Below are 18,052 nucleotides of genomic sequence, written 5' to 3' on the forward strand. Positions count from 1 at the left end.
ATGTGTCGCCTTTTGTGTAAATCCTTCACCACAAATTATATTCCCTGGTGAAGAACTTGGTTTCTTTTTTATCTTTGGAAGAAGGGATTAACTAGGCTGTGGGACTTAGTGCTGTCATGACTGAATTGGATTCTTTTACAAATTTACAGGACAGATGGAATATTCCAAATTCTTAATTTTATGGGTATTTACAAGTGAGGCATTTTATTATCCACTTTATTACCTCACTCTAAACAGTTTGCAGTTAAATCTCTTGAGGGTAGATTTAATTGTTGTTTTAAAAGTGCCTCTATTGAAGACAACAACATAGCTTGGTGCTATAAAATAGGAATCATGCTGAAGTTCTTTTTTTTTTTTTTTTGTACCATTAGCTGAAAAGTGGTCTGGCGATTTGGGAATTGAACTGTCAGATGATGATATGTCTATTTCCCTTCTGTATACCAACTTACCTTGGATATTTATACCAGACAAACACAACTGAAATTACGGTAATTCATAAGGCACAGATTTGGTCTCTATGATACAGATCTTTGTCTCCAATGTCACATTAAATCAGGTTCGTATTTACATATGTTTGTATGTTGCATAAAGTTGCAGCCTTTCTGGCTAGAAATCCAAAGTAGATTGGAAAAGATTGTGGAGAAATCTATCCAGTTAATAGCAATTATCACCCTGAGGTTTCAATTAGAAGATGATAATCACACTGCTGAAGAAAAGCGCTTTTTGTATCCAGCTACTTTATTGGGTAAGTAGCTAAGTGATTCTCCTCGTATATCCTATTGGGAACAATTAATGGTACATTATTTTACAATGACTTTCTACATTTGAGGAATTGAAGTCTGCAGAAGCCAAAAGATCTTTGCATTTATGGTCTCAGTTTTATAATACTTTGCCTGCAGAGGTTCAGATTGCTGTTACTGCAGTTTCGAAATATGTTTAATTAGACACCTTTGCTTTTTATCTTGCCAGGGAATGAATGTTTGTGTGAGCCCTGAGTGTGAATCTGTGGTTAATTTAGGACTTTTATTTCTTGTTATATGCTGTTGTGGGTGATAATGTACATGTCTCTTGGATTAACCTACTTAATGTGGTGTATTGTTTATATTTGTTATCTCTGGAATAAAAACATTATCCAAAATAAAAATGCAGAGTCCTGCAAGGATCCATCTTATCTCCAACTTCAGCATGGCCCCACTCAGTCAGTAGACTAATCAGAGATTGCTAACAAAAAAAAAAAGTAGAGGTATCGTGGATTAGCAACTTTGCTACAATAGGTCCACTCAAAAATTACTATGGCTAGAACTACCCTACCTTTCAGCTAACAAATCCACTGTCTAGGCTTTACACTTGACTCTCAATGTAGAATCAAAGCCCAAAAATTCTAATCATAACTAAATTGACTTTCTTCAAATTATGCTAAATCCATTACATCTGACCCCCTGTTTAATGGCCCCCACCTTTGCAACAGTGATCCAGGCCTATATAATGTTATGCCTGGACCACTGGAGCTCCATGGGGCTACCAAAAAAAAAAGCTGAGTAACTGCCCGTAGCTCATACAAAATGCAACTGCAGGAACTATGGTCAATGTTAATAAATTTGAGCAGATCACTCCATTCTTAAACTCCCCACACTGGCTCCATTTTCAAAACCCTGGTCTTAGTCTTCAAGGTACGAAAGGGCCAAGCACCACTTTTATGCATCCTATACATCCCTGCTCAGTGTGTGCGCTCCCTACTTCGAGCTTGCCTAGTCATACCAGCCCTGAAAGAAATGTGGCTTACAGGCATCAGAAAATCTCAGGCTTGATCTCTACCTGTAGAGATCAAGCAAGCTCCAGACTTGCTCACCTTCAAAAAGAAACTGAAAATCTATTTGTTACAGCTTTTGGCCCACCACCAGAACCTTAAAAGTCCTTTCCTTGAACTACAGGAAATCCTCAAAGTATAATTTCTTCTTTTGTGTTGATTGTCCTATTACTCCACAATTGCATCTTTCTATTTGTATTTACAGAGGATAATAGCATAAATTAGTGCATCATAAATGGCCTTGTCCACAAATGCCTCCTTATTCTGTATATAACCCTATCCTACCTAGACTACTTCCTTCCCTAATACTTGTCTTGGTGGTTAAAAATGTTGTTGTAATACACTTTGAACGCTCTCTTTTCTGGAAAAGCATGAAAGAAACAGACATTGAGGATAATGATATATTTATGGCTGTTCATTCGGAAAGAAACCACAACCTCCCCTCAGCTATGTTAATATAAAATCTAAAAACATTACCCTGAATGTCAGAGTATTGCAGTTGCTAATTTGTTTTAAATAAATACATTAAAATAAATGGTATAAGTTGTAATGCCTGGAAAGGAGCAAAAGTGATAGCCTGGCAAATCGGAAGAAACCTCCCTCTAATGCAGTGGGGTATTCACTTCTAGTCCTTGAGGGCTGCAACTAGATCCACCGAATACCCCAATTAATAGACATGAACTAGATTTACATACAATTGAGGCAGGGTGCATGCAAATTTCTCATGCATATTCAGTAGGGATATGCTATAAACCCGATGCATTTGTGGCCCTCAGAGACTGGGAGTGAATACATCTGTTCTACCTGCAGACTTATTTTCACAAGAGTAAAACACTGGCAATCTGCTGTGCTAGTAATCTGATGCACGAGTATTTTATACCTTATGTCTTCTGAGGTAAGATTACCAATACTTTACTCTTTTTAAAAGACATTTTTTTAATGGTTCTCCATCTGCTGTTGAAATGGCAGCATATTGTTTCATGCTGTTCATATCCAATATCATATTGAAAATGTGTGTCAAAATTGCAAAGACCAGGACTATGTTGCTGATCTTTGCAGTTTGACTGGAATAACTTGGGGAGTCAATACACAGATTCTTCAAGCAGCTGCATTTGCTCTAATATATTATAGCGCTGAGTGCTGTACAGAAATGTGGGCATTAAGCAGCCATGTTAAACTAAATGTCTAAAGTGTATTCTTTGTCTAGTAAGCACGGTGAAAAAGATCCCAGCGGAGCGATTACCTGTTCTAGCTAACATCATACCTGCCACTCTTTTTGCCATAATAATCAGAGAACACCCACAGTGTTTATCAGCTGGATATTTGCTTAATCCTTCCTGATCGTACTGGGAGATCCTGTAACCTAATTTGGGGGTGTGCAGAACAATTAGAAGCAACACTGATGTGCACTATGGAACTCTGCTGCTATTCCCAATGAAGACCTCACCAATAATTTTAGAAGAGGTCTGTATGATATCGACCGCCCAAGAAACTGAGTTTATGCTCCAAAATTTGCTTTAGAACCTTGGCCAAACCTTGCACACATCTGCACAAGTTGAATTTAATTTGATCAAAATGAGAAATAGGTGTAACGCTCAATAGAAGTCTTAGGAATCATATTGAAAAAATGTCAAAAAATTCAAAGGCAGCTTAAAGTGTGAGTATGATCACCCATACAAAACACTGACTCATAGGGCAAATGAGGGTAGCGTATGTCCACTCATAAGCAAGAGGCTCTATAATTTGTACTGCTACTGAAGCTATTCCGACAGCTTTGTCCATGAGATAGATATTAATGCCTGTTTATGAATACTTCCTCTGTAACCAGTCATTTGCTGATTTATACCTATGAATATTATTATAAACCATTGTGATCTTTACATGGAATGACCAGACATTTTATATATAAATCAATGAGTTTCTGATTTGTCCATATTTGCCCTATGCCAGCAGACACATGAGCACAATATAGTTTGAGGGATGCAGTCTTGGTCTCAAATCCTTAGCAGCACTGAAATTATAGTGTGGGTTGAAGAAACCTCGAACAAGGCAAGTCAAAACATTTTCTGTTGCTGTACATCCTGTTAATAAAAGGGTGTTGACAAAAATAACCTAATCTTGGCTAACTGGAACTTCACAAGCTTATTATGACTTTAATCATATTATTTCTCCAACAAAATTACATATCCATAGATTATGATAAGTAGGACTCAATACTGATGAGGTAAAATTAAATAATCTCACTCTTTGCTTTTCTCCACTAGATGATCAGACAGCTGGATGTAGAAGCAGGTGCCGGTCCTATCATTTTTATATTTCTTTCTGGGGAACCTGCATTCCTTAGTTCCTAGTTTTTTAAACTGCATGAATGATTTCTGATTAGGACATTCTTTTGGGTCTCTTCCCCTACTTGGAGTTGGCACGGTGATTCCACACCAAGGAGAGCTGCACATTGGTTCCTATAATGTCAACTTCTGGATTTGGACTGGCAGAAAGAGCAGCTTACCTGTAACAAATGTTCTCCTAGGACAGCAGGATGTTAGGCCTCAGAGATGGGTGACATCATCTGCTAGAACCCAGCACAGAAAACTTCTGTCAAAGTTTCTAGAACTTTGACTAGGCCCACTGTGCAAGCCCAGCATGCCACTATCCACACAGGGGTCCCCCTTCAGTTCCATAACATACAATTACGAAAAAATAAAATAACATTGTAGAAACCCAACTGCGTGGGGGGGCGAGCGGGTTTCCTGAGGACTAACATCCTGCTGTTCTAGGAAAACATCTGTTACAGGTAAGCAACTTTGCTTTCTCCTAGGACGAGCAGGATCGTAGTCCTCACACATGGGTGAATACCAAGCAGCTCCCAAGTTGATATTCAAATGCACAGCCTCTGAACCTAGCACTAACGGGCACAACGGCGGTGGTATGGAAAACCTAGGGAGAAGCCTGCCCTGTAAAAAGTGGGCTTGAGGTAGGAAAAGTTGGATTGTTTCTTATTGAAAGAAGTTCTTGATCAAAGTTGCTGTCCCTACAGCTATCTCTATCCAAAACAGTAATGGGCTACAAACATGTGGATGGAACTCCATGTAGTACCTTTGCAGATGGGCTACCGAAGCCGCCATGGCATGGAGGGAATGAGCCTTGACGTGGCCTCCAAGCTGAAGGCCCATGTGCGTCCAGCAGAAGGAAATACAGTCCGCTAGCCAGTTGGATAAGGTGTGCTTGGTGACCACAACTCCCAATCTGTTCTTATTGAAGGAGACAAAGAGTTGCATGGGCTGGCAGTGGTCTGCTGTTCTCTCTATACAGAAAGCCAAGGCTCTTTTGCAGACCAGGCTATGAAGAGGCTGCTCACAGTGGTGAGAAAGCAGCCTGGGAAAAAAGGTAGGCAGGACAATTGACTGGTTGAGATGAAAATCAGTCACAACCTTGGGCAGGAACTTAGGGTGGGTGCAAAGCACCATCCTGGCATGGAAAAACTTTGTAGAAGGTGGATATGTTACCAACCCCTGAAGCTCACTAACTATGCGTGCTGAAGTAACTGCTCTCAGGACGATAACTTTCCATGTCAGGTACTTCATAAGAACATAAGAAAATACCATACTGGGTCAGACCAAGGGTCCATCAAGCCCAGCATCCTGTATCCAACATTGGCCAATCCAGGCCATAAGAACCTGGCAAGTACTCAAAAACTAAGTCTATTCCATGTTACCATTGCTAATGGCAGTGGCTGTTCTCTAAGTGAACTTAATAGCGGGTAATGGACTTCTCCTCCAAGAACTTATCCAATCCTTTTTTAAACACAGCTATACTAACTGCACTAACCACATCCTCTGGCAACAAATTCCAGAGTTTAATTGTGCGTTGAGTAAAAAAGAACTTTCTTCGATTAGCATGGGGTACATTTAAAACTAACTTCATGGAGTGCCCCCTAGTCTTTCTACTATCCGAAAGAGTAAATAACCGATTCACATCTACCCGTTCTAGACCTCTCATAATTTATTTATTTATTTATTTATTTATTTAAAACTTTTCTATACCGTCGTATAGTAGAGCACCATCACAACGGTTTACAGTCAGGCACAAATATGTGGTTTCTCAATTTGTTGAAACTGTTGAAATCCGGAAGTGGATCCTTGGGCCGACCCTTGTTGGGAAGTGGTCGGGAGGCAGACACGCACAGCCGTAGATGGAACTTCGCCTGGAAACCCGTGACGCCCCCAGAGGAGCTGTGAACGCCCGGGTCGCTAGGACTTAGGTGGCTTCACCCTGGAAGTCCGAGGTCCCCCCAGGAGGAGCCCGTAGGGACCCGGACCGCTGGGACTTAGGAGAGGACTGGCGTGGAAGACCCGGACCGGAACTGGAACAGGCGTGAAGGCAGGAGAGAGAGACGTACCGTGAACAAGGCAGGCAGCTGGAGTCTGGAGCGAGAAGGCAATCCGTGGTCAAGGCAGGCAGCAGGAATCGGAAGCGAGAAGACAATCCGGGATCAAGACAGGCACAGGAATCTGAAAACTGGGAAGCTGAAACTGACAAGCAGAAACAGAGGCACCTGGAGCAGCAACTAATCCACCGAAGTGAACTCGTTGCAAGGCAAAGTAGGAAGGAGTGAAGGCGACTTAAATTCCCCGCCGGTGCTGACGTCAGAGAAGGGGCGGTTCAGCACATCCGGGTGCTGGACCGTCAAAAGCCGGCCCCTCGCGCGCGCGTTCCCCTTCGGGGGCGGAGCCATCTCCCGAGCTCGGCAGCGTCCTCCACGAGGAAGGATCACCGCCATGCGGCCAGGCCGGCCCTGGCTCCCGCGGCTTGCGGCAGACCCCCGGACCCAGCTGAGGAGGTAGGAGCCCGGTCGCTGACGCGGCGACCGCGGCGACAACACAATTATCCATAGGGTGCCATTATTATACGGTTACATAGTTCAATCATATACTTTAAATGGGGAATGGGTGTGGTTACCATTTATGATTAGATGTCTTTCTAATTTAATACTTAATTGTGAGAAAATAATAAAAAATAAGCAATTCTGCTTTTTTTCTCTTGTTGACTTCCTGCTTTGTGTATGTGTTGTTATTCCGCTACCTCACTGTGAAATGCTTTTTTGAAGAGCCATGTTTTTAAGCCTTTTTTAAAGAGTTTTAAGTCCTTCCTTAGTCTTAATTTTTAAAGAGTTTTAAGTCCTTCATTAGTCTTAAACATCTCTATCATATCCCCCCTCAGCCGTCTCTTCTCCAAGCTGAAAAGTCCTAACCTCTTTAGTCTTTCCTCATAGGGGAGCTGTTCCATTCCCCTTATTTTGGTAGCCCTTCTCTGTACCTTCTCCATCGCAATTATGTCTTTTTTGAGATGCGGCAACCAGAATTGTACACAGTATTCAAGGTGCGTTCTCACCATGGAGTGATACAGAGACATTATGACATTTTCCGTTTTATTCACCATTCCCTTTCTAATAATTCCCAACATTGTTTGCTTTTTTGACTGCCACAGCACACTGAACCGACAATTTCAATGTGTTATCCACTATGACGCCTAGATCTCTTTCTTGGGTTGTAGCACCTAATATGGAACCCAACATTGTGTAATTATAGCATGGGTTATTTTTCCCTATACACATCACCTTGCACTTATCCACATTAAATTTCATCTGCCATTTGGATGCCCAATTTTCCAATCTCACAAGGTCTTCCTGCAATTTCACAATCTGCTTGTGATTTAACTACTCTGAACAATTTTGTGTCATCTGCAAATTTGATTATCTCACTCGTCTTATTTCTTTCCAGATCATTTATTAATATATTGAAAAGTAAGGGTCCCAATACAGATCCCTGAGGCACTCCACTGCCCACTCCCTTCCACTGAGAAAATTGTCCATTTAATCCTACTCTCTGTTTCCTGTCTTTTAGCCAGTTTGCAATCCACGAAAGGACATCGCCACCTATCCCATGACTTTTTACTTTTCCTAGAAGCCTCTCATGAGGAACTTTGTCAAACACCTTCTGAAAATCCAAGTATACTACATCTACCGGTTCACCTTTATCCACGTGTTTATTAACTCCTTCAAAAAAGTGAAACAGATTTGTGAGGCAAGACTTGCCTTGGGTAAAGCCATGCTGACTTTGTTCCATTAAACCATGTCTTTCTATATGTTCTGTGATTTTGATGTTTAGAACACTTTCCACTATTTTTCCTGGCACTGAAGTCAGGCTAACCGGTCTGTAGTTTCCAGGATCGGCCGGAGCCCTTTTTAAATATTGGGATTACATTTGCTATCCTCCAGTCTTCAGGTACAATGGATGATTTTAATGATAGGTTACAAATTTTTACTAATAGGTTTGAAATTTCATTTTTTAGTTCCTTCAGAACTCTGGGGTGTATACCATCCCGTCCAGGTGATTTACTACTCTTCAGTTTGTCAATCAGGCCTACCATATCTTCTAGGTTCACCGTGATTTGATTCAGTCCATCTCAATCATTACCCATGAAAACCTTCCCCATTACGGGTACCTCCCCAACATCCTCTTCAGTAAACACCGAAGCAAAGAAATCATTTAATCTTTCCACGATGGCTTTATCTTCTCTAAGTGCCCCTTTAACCCCTCGATCATCTAACGGTCCAACTGACTCCCTCACAGGCTTTCTGCTTCGGATATATTTTAAAATGTTTTTACTGTGAGTTTTTGCCTCTACAGCCAACTTCTTTTCAAATTCTCTCTTAGCCTGTCTTATCAATGTCTTACATTTAACTTGCCAACGTTTATGCTTTATCCTATTTTCTTTTGTTGGATCCTTCTTCCAATTTTTGAATGAAGATCTTTTGGCTAAAATAGCTTCTTTCACCTCCCCTTTTAACCATGCCGGTAATCGTTTTGCCTTCTTTCCACCTTTCTTAATGTGTGGAATACATCTAGACTGTGCTTCTAGAATGGTATTTTTTAACAATGACCACGCCTCTTGGACATTTACTTTTGTAGCTGCTCCTTTCAGTTTTTTTCTAACAATTTTTCTCATTTTATCAAAGTTTCCCTTTTTGAAAGTTTAGCACGAGAGCCTTGGATTTGCACACTGTTCCTCTTCCAGTCTCTTCCAGTCTCTTCCACTTCAAACTCACAGGAATGTAGTGGCTCAAAGGGATCTCGCATAAGACAAGCCAGAACCACATTAAGATCCCAGGACACTGCGGGGGGGGGGGGGGGGGTTTCAGCTAAAGCAAACCCCGCATTAATCGGCTCACCATAGGCTGCATGGAAGTCGCCACATTATCCACCTCGTAGTAGTCGGCCCTGAACTCTATCATGGTACACTGAGGTGTACCATGATGGAGTTGGTTTTCAGACCAGCATGGGAAAGGGCTAGCAAGTAGTTCAGCAAGTGAATGGATCCAAGCCATATCTCTCACACCAAATGGAGAACCTTCTCCACTTTGAAGTGTAAGATCTCCTGGTGGATGGCTTTTGAGAAATTACCAGGACCCAAGACATCTCCTCTGAGAGGGCAAGGGATCATAGGACTAACCTCTCAACATGCAGGCTGTCATAGACAGTGCCTGGAGGTTGGGATAGCGTAGCCTGCTTCGATCCTCTGTGATCAGGTCCCAAAGGATTAGGGGCCAAGGTAATCATGCTCCCTCCATCCTGCCAGAGCTTCAGGAGAGTTTAACACCAGTGGCAGTGGAGGATATGCATACAGAAGGGCCTTGCCCTAAAGGCGAGCAAAGGCATCTGAGGCTGGTCTCCCGGTTCTCCAGAAGTTGCTCATTTTGTTGTTGTAGGGGGAGGCGAAGAGATCTATGTCCAGTTCCCCCCCCCCCCCCCCCCCCCAGAGGTGTAAAATGTGATTCACCACCACCTGGTCCAGAGACACTTGTGGGGGTAGAATGTTCACGTCAGGCAATCTGCTACCACATTCTCTGTCCCTGCTACATACACCGGCTGGAGCACAATTCCCTGGGACTGGGCCCAGGCCCAAATCTGGACATCTTCCTGACAGAGGAAGAGCAAGCCGCTACCTCCCTGCTTGTTGGACTGTACTAGGACCGCTCAACTGGATAAATGATCCCAGAATGCCCAGAGCGCATACCTGAGCGTCCAAAGTTCCAGGAAGTTGATCGGGCATGAAGCCTCCTGGGCCGACCAGTGACCTTGTGTGTGGAAGTCGTCCACATGTGGCCCCCAGCCCAGGGTGGAAGCATTCATCGTGAGCACAACCTGGCACGGAGGGGGTCTGAAAGGGAACAGGATGGAGACCTGGAAGGGAGGTGTAATGAGCACCCACACACCAAGGTCCTGGGAGGCCTGGCACCACTGTAACCGCAGAATCCTTTGCGCTCTCCACATTTACAAGTGGGCCAAGGGGGTGACATGGACAGGGGCAGAGGTTTGATTCAACAGCCACTGCATAAGGTGGGGCGGCACCTGTTGGTTGCTGCAGATTAACCTCGCTAGAGCAAGCACTCGGTCGTGAGGAAGGAAAGAAAGGCCTTGGGTCATATCCAGGCGGGCCCCGATGAAGTCCAGCTGGGTCTACGGAATAAGGTGGGACTTCGGGTAGTTCATAACAAACCAGAGGGATTCCAGCAGCTGTATGGGCAAGTTGAGGGAATGAAGCGCCCCTTTGCATATGGCAGCCCTGACCAGCCAGTCATCCAAGTAGGGAAAGATGTGTACATCTAGACAATGAAGGTGTGCCCCCATGACTGCCAAGCACTTAGTGAAGACAAGCGGAGCCGAGACCAGGCCGAACCTCAACACCTTGTACTGGAAGTGAGTGTTGCCAACCAGGAATCGTAGGTACGTTCTGGGACTGGGGGAGATTCCTATGTGGGTATAGGTGTCCTTTAGGTCGAGGGAGCAAAGCCAGTCCCTTCTTTGCAGCAGGGGAACCAGGGTGCCCAGCAAGCCCATCTTGAACTTTTCTCTTCATAGATATTTGTTCAAGGCCCTCAGGTCTAAGATGGTACATAACCCCTCTGTTTTCTTTGGAATCAGGAACTATTTGGATTAGAAACCCCATCCTTGTTGAGCTTGTGGAATGGGTTCTACTGCTCCTGTCATTAACAGGGGGGAGAGCTGTGTCCAAAGAACCTCCTGATGTGGGGTCTGGCCCCATGACAAACAGGGGGAGAGTCCTCTGGGACACTCAGGAAATTCAACCGCTACCCTCAACAGATGATAGACAGGAGCCCTTGGTCCAAGGTGATCTGTGGCCATTGGTCCTGGAAGGATTGTAGCCAACCTGCAATCAGGGATGGCAAGGCCGAGGGTACAGGTATTAGGTTTATGCTCCCTCAGGGCCAGTCAAAACCCCATGCTGGGGCTTTGTTGGGGAGTTTATGGTTGTCAAGAGTGGCCCCTAGAATTCCCTCACAACATGCAGGGCTGGAGGATAATATTGCCTCTGGTGATAAAATGATCTTCTGCTCCTCCGACTTGAGGACTTCCGGGCCAATGGAGGGTCTGAAGTGCTGGCAGAGAGATGCTGGACAGGTCTAATGGTGATTGATTGATTGATTGATTTATTTAACAGTTTTTTTATACCGACCTTCATAGTAAATAATCATATCGGATCGGTTTACATTTAACAAGGGTATAACTGGAGTAAACAATTCAAGTAAACAAAGATAAACAATAGGTATGAATAAGTCAAAGTTACAATCAACAGGGAAAGAGAAACTTGGAAGCTTGCAACAAGCTGGAAAGAAGATAAGGCAGGAAAAATATAAAGTGTAACCATAGAGCATACAGGTTAAAAGCTTAATAGGTGCTTTAACCTGGAGGAATCAGAGTCCATTCGTGAGTATAAATGCCAGATTGGGTAAGAGTGAAGGACATCTAGTGATTGTCTGGTGGATCGGCGAAGGCTTGGTGAAAGAGCCAGGTTTTAAGTCTTTTTCTAAAAGTTAAAAGGCAAGGCTCCAGTCTGAGATTTGATGGGATGCTATTCCAGATAGATGGGCCAGCTATCGAAAAAGCTCTGTCTTTGGTTGTAGAGAGGCGTGAGGCTTTAGTGGGGGGAAATTTCAGAGTGCCTTTGAGAATATCCCTAGTTGGTCTGTTAGAGGAGTGGAGTTTGAATGGGATTTCCAGGTCGAGTTGCAGATGATGATGGATGGTTTTGTGAATTAAGGTGATTGACTTGTATAGAATTCTGAAATTAACTGGTAACCAATGTAGATTCCTGAGGATGGGTGAGATGTGATCGCCGCGGCTGGTACTGGTCAGCAACCTCGCTGCCGCATTTTGAATCATCTGCAGTGGTTTGGTAGTGGATTTGGGGAGGCCTAGGAAAAGGGCACTGCAGTAGTCTATTTTGGCGATCCTTCAGTTGAGCCTTCAGTTGAAAAGTTGATCCTTCAGTTGAATTGGGCACTGCAGTAGTCTATTTTGGTGATCCTTCAGTTGAGCCACTGCATCCCTCACCTTGTCCCCACACAAGTTCTCTCCAGTACAGGGCAGGTTAGCGAGCTTGTCTTGGATCTCCGGCCGAAGGTCCAATGCTCAGAGCCATGCCAATCTACAAGCACCAATGCCCGCCGCCGCCACTCAAGCCACAGTCTCCAAAGCATTCCAGCTGGAACATGCCTCATGTTTGCCACAGTCAGGGCCCTGCTGGGTAACAGACAAGCGGGCATCCTGCTGTTGCTGAGGAAGATGTTCAGCTACCTTCTGGATCTGCATCTAGCGGCTGCAGATGTACTGAGCAATATATAGTTGGTAAGAGGCAATGTAAGCGATCAACATCACACCCTGATACACCTTCCTACCCATAGCACCTGCAGCCTGGTGTTCCCACTCCTGAGACGCCGAAGCATGCGTACAGGAGTATTTGTTTTTTTTTGAGGCACCAGCTACTAATGACTGGTGTGGTAGTTGATGCCTCTCAAAAGCTAAGGCTGGTTGAACGAGATAGAAGTCATCTACCTTATGGTTCGGGGGGGAGGGGTGTGGAGACTGGGTGTTCCCTCATCCTGAGGATTAAATCCTTGAAAATATCATCGATGGGGATAGAGAGCATGGCCTTTGACACATCCACCAATTGAAGAACCTCCAGCATTGTGTGATGAGCATCCTCCTCTGCCAGAAGCTGGAAGGAGACAGACTCAGCCATAGCCCGCAAAGGGGATCTGTGCCTCTCACCCAGAAGAGATGGATCTGGGGAGATGGCTCCAGAGTCCTGCAAGGAAGACTCAAGAGGTATCACCACACAAGGAATCATACAGGGCTTCCTCCTCACTGACATCCCCTGGGGGACCCAGAGGAGTGTCTCTGCCAGAGACCCCTGCTCTCAGAGCCAAAGGCACCAATGGAACTGGGGGCACCCATGACCTTGAGGCAACGGGAACCAGAGCGGGCAACAGTGCACACAGGACTGGTGTCTATTGTGCCCCTGGATGGGAGGTATCATTCTTCTCTGAGGAACCCACAATGGGGATGACTCCAAATGGAGAGCTTGGCAGCCGCTGGGGTAATCGAGAGACCCCTGGGTGCCAATGGTGGCTGCATAAGCAGAACGCCCAAGAGGAGGTTGAGTATCGCCTGTTGCACCCTGCGGTCCTCTGAACCAAGGAAGGAAGGAAGAGGGGCAGAATGAGGCAAGACCGGAGCCTCAGGGAGGCACGATAGCCGGCACAGATATCAGTGGGGAACACCTAGGACTCCCGGCTACAATGGAGGTCAATGCCTCCTCTGCACAGGGTTCTCCTCTCGCTTGGTGAAGCACTGGGGTCCTCCAGATTTGAGATGAAAATCAGTCACCCACTCTAAATTCCTGCCCAAGGTGGTGACTTGATTTTCATCTTAACCCAGGTGGACCCCGGCAGACCTGGTGCTACCCCGAGCACGGCACCACATGATGGTGACCAGTACCGATGCTTCTGCGGTTTTCCATGGTGCTCAGCCCAGTCTTTCCCCGGTGCCGAGGATGGCGATGAGCCTGAGGTCTTTGAGCACGACGACGCTGGAGAATGCCTATCTCCTGCAGGGTGCTCATGAGGATGCTGAAAGGGGAGTGGGCACTGAGGGAAGTAGCTCCATCGGTTCCACATGGACTTTGAGAGAAGAGGCACCAGCTGCTGCAGTCAAAGGGTCAGATTTCTTTGATCAGAAGAGTTTTTCCATTTTATCAAGATGAGCCTGATGACCCTTGGGGGTCATTTGGTCGCATAGATGACACCCTCAGACATTGTGCGATGCCCCCAGGCAGAGAATGCAAACGTCATGTGGCATGATGGACATGGTCCGCAGACACTGGCGGCATTGGCAACAATCCTACACCATGAAAAAGAGCCGGCAAGCGGTCAATGACTGGTGGACACTGAGCATGGCACAGCTGGAAATTGACCACACAGAAGGTAAAAGAAAAAAAAACTTACCCTGCCACACCTACTCTGGAAGGGAGACCCAGCGCAGAAAAATACCAATGAAAGTACAGAGAAAAAACTCTTAAGAGCAGAACTCCAAAAAACTGTGAGGCAACAGCTCCGCAGAAAAGAAGAGACTGAAGGGGGACCCTGCGTGGATCGTGGTATGCTGGGCCTGCTCAGTGTGCCTAGTCAAAGTTCTAGAAACTTTGACAGATGTTTTCTGTGCCGGGCTCCATCTGCTGCTGTCACCCATGTGCGAGGACTACCATCCTGCTTGTCCTAGAATACAGACTAGCTTTTATTCAGCATGGTACAGAACACCTCTGCTTGTTAGGGGGTGAACCTGCCACACAGGATGGGCTGGAGGTGCCAGCTACCAGAAATGTTTCCTGGGGAAATGGGGATGTTTTGGAAGAGCCCTAGGAGATCTGTTGCAGCAGCTGGCAAGATTTATTTGGGTAGTGATAGCTATATAATAACTAAAGAACAAAAATAAAGACTTAGATTCTAAAGGGAATGTTTCTTTAGGGACAAGTTGGTTAGATGCCGAATTCAAATATAAATGATTTCGACATTTGAATCTAATAAACCAGCCATTTCTACATTTTTCATACTTCTAACCCACTTAATTTATACCATGGCACCCTAAGTGGGATACAACAAAATTAATGCAAATCAACAGCAATATGCAGGCAATCAGTTTATCTCACTGACAGGTGTGAAATAAGGCTGTAGCTATGGCAATGATATTCACTTTTGGTCCTGAAGGGCCTCCCCCTCAGCTTATATTTGATTCTAAGGGACAGATTCTAGGATGTACATTTCTAACTCCTCCACATTCACACTACACTTTGAGAATTTGAAAACTGTGCAGTTGCAATAGCCACCCTAGCATAGAATGCCAAGAAATGGAGCAGGGAGAGCAGCAAAGGGTGGCTCTGCCTTTAAGGTTAGGTAGGGCACCATCTATTCAACATGGGGCCTCCAGTCAGACGTGCAGAACTCAGAGAGGACTAGCATAAATAATGGAGGAACTATGTACCTGATAATTTTGTTTCCTTAGTGTAGACAGATGAACTCAGGACCAATGGGTTATGTGCTCCCCTGCTAGCAGATGGAGACCGAGTCAGGCTTCAAAGCCGTCGTCACCTTAAATATACCCCTGCAGTAACCTCAGCCATTCAGTATTCTCTTCAAAAGCCATTGTAGACATACTATTGAAAAACCTGAGTAAAATTTGAATACAACTTGAGTTGATTAAAAACAGATGACCGTAACTGTACTCAACCAAACATAAGCACTGAATCCCAGAAATATTATAGATGCCCTGATCTAGGGATAGGGCAACGGTTTACCGTAACCTCTTGGAATAGAGGTTCACCTCATGGGTGTTTCCTTGGCACCGCTCATGGGCAGGAGGCCGAGTCCATCTGTCTACACTAAGGAAAACGAAATTATCAGGTAAGTAATTTCTCCATTCCTAGCATATAGCCAGATGGACTCAGGACCAATGGCATGTACACGTCGCTGCTCGGCATATGTCAACGGGAGGCAGTAGCTTAGCTTCTGCCCAGGATACCGCCTGGGCCCTAGTGGAACGAGCTTTAACCTGAAGGGGTAAAGGCTTCTCTGTCTCTACGCAAGCTCCTGTGATCACTTTCTTGATCCAGCAAGCTATGGTAGCTCATGAAGCTGCTTCGCCTTGTTTCCTTTCACTGTGAAGAACAAACAAGCGGTCCGTTTTGCACACCGGTTCTGAAAGTTCCTGATAACTGTTGTTTAAGTGGCATCAGAGGTGGTAGTCTTCCGTGTCCCTGCATCTAGCTAGAGATGGTAAGAACATAAGAAATAGCCATTCTGGGTCAGACCAAGGGTCCATCAAGCCCAGCATCCTGTTTCCAACAGAGGCCAAACCAGGCCACAAGAACCTGGCAAGTACCCAAACACTAAGAAGATCCCATGCGACTGATGCAATTACTAGCAGTGGCTATTACCTAAGTAAACGTGATTAATAGCAGTTAATGGACTTCTCCTCCAAGAACTTATCCAAACCTTTTTTGAACCCAGCTACACTAACTGCACTAACCACATCATCTGGCAACAAATTCCAGAGCTTAATTGTGCGTTGAGTGAAAAAGAATTTTCTCCGATTAGTCTTAAATGTGCTACTTGCTAACTTCATGGAATGGCCCCCTAGTCCTCCTATTATCTGAAAGTGTAAATAACCAATTCACAGCTACTTGTTCAAGACCTCTCATGATCTTAAAGACCTCTATCATATCCCCCCTCAGCCATCTCTTCTCCAACCTGAACAGCCCTAACCTCTTCAGCCTTTCCTCATAGGGGAGCTGTTCCATTTCCTTTATCATTTTGGTTGCCCTTTTCTGTACCTTCTCAATCGCAACTATATCTTTTTTGAGATGCGGCAACCAGAATTGTACACAGTATTCAAGGTACGGTCTCAGCATGGAGCAATACAAAGGCATTATGATATTTTTCGTTTTATTAACCATTCCCTTCCTAATAATTCCTAACATTGTTTGCTTTTTTGACTGCTGCAGCACACTGAGCCACCGATTTCAAAGTATTATCCACTATGATGCCTAGATCTTTTTCCTGGGTGGTAGCTCCTACTATGGAACCTAACATCATGTGACTACAGCAAGGGTTATTTTCCCTATATGCAACACCTTGCACTTGTCCACATTAAATTTCATCTACCATTTAGATCTTCCAGTCTTGCAAGGTCCTCCTGTAATGTATCACAATCCACTTGTGATTTAACTACTCTGAATAATTTTGTATCATCCACAAATTTGATAACCTCGCTAGTCATATTCCTTTCCAGATCATTTATAAATATATTGAAAAGTACTGGTCCAAGTACAGATCCCTGAGGCACTCCACTGTTTACCCTTTTCCACTAAGAAAATTGACCATTTAATCCTACTCTCTGTTTCCTGTCTTTTAACCAGTTTGTAATCCACGAAAGGACATCGCCTCCTATCCCATTACTTTTTAGTTTTCTTAGAAGCCTCTCATGAGGGACTTTGTCAAACACCTTCTGAAAATCAAAATACACTACATCTACTGGTTCACCTTTATCCACATGTTTATTAACACCTTAAAAAAAATGAAGATTTGTTAGACAAGACTTCCCTTGGGTAAATCCATGTTGACTGTGTTCCATTAAACCTTGTCTTTCTGTATGCTCTATGATTCTGATCTTTAGAATAGTTCCCATTATTTTTCCTGGCACTGAAGTCAGGTTCACTGGTCTAAAGTTACCCGGATCACCCCTGGAGACTTTTTAAATATTGGGATTACATTGGCCACTCTCCAGACCAGGAAATGGACTGATTCAGGTGAAACTCCGAGACTACTTTTGGCAAGAAGGAAGGAACTGTGCACAGCTGTTACATTCCTGGAGTCTACCGGAGGAATAGCTCCCCCCATGACAGTGCCTGTAGTTCAGAGATGTGACAAGCCGAGCATATCGCCACCAAGCATATAGTCTTCAGCGTTAACAGGTGTAGAGACAGACTCTGCAGCAGCCGGAAGGAAGGCCCTGCTAAAAAGTCCAATACTAAATTGAGGTTCCATAGGGGGACCAGCCACTTTAAAGGTAGAGAGAGGTGTTTAACCCCTTTTAGGAAACAGGCCAAGTCCGGATGTGTCCGCAAGTGGGCTCTGTTCACCTCGCCTCTGAAACAGGAGAGAGCCACTACCTGGACCTTCAAGGATGTGAGGGACAACCCTTTGTTCAGGCCATCCTGTAACAATTCTAGAATCATGGAGATCTTTGTTGTCCAAGGGGGCACCCCGCGTTCCTCACACCAGGCCTCAAATATTCTCCAGATCCGCATGAATGCCAAGGATGTTGACAACTT

The sequence above is a fragment of the Rhinatrema bivittatum genome, chromosome 1, assembly GCF_901001135.1.
Source record: "Rhinatrema bivittatum chromosome 1, aRhiBiv1.1, whole genome shotgun sequence".
Taxonomy (NCBI): Eukaryota; Metazoa; Chordata; class Amphibia; order Gymnophiona; family Rhinatrematidae; genus Rhinatrema; species Rhinatrema bivittatum.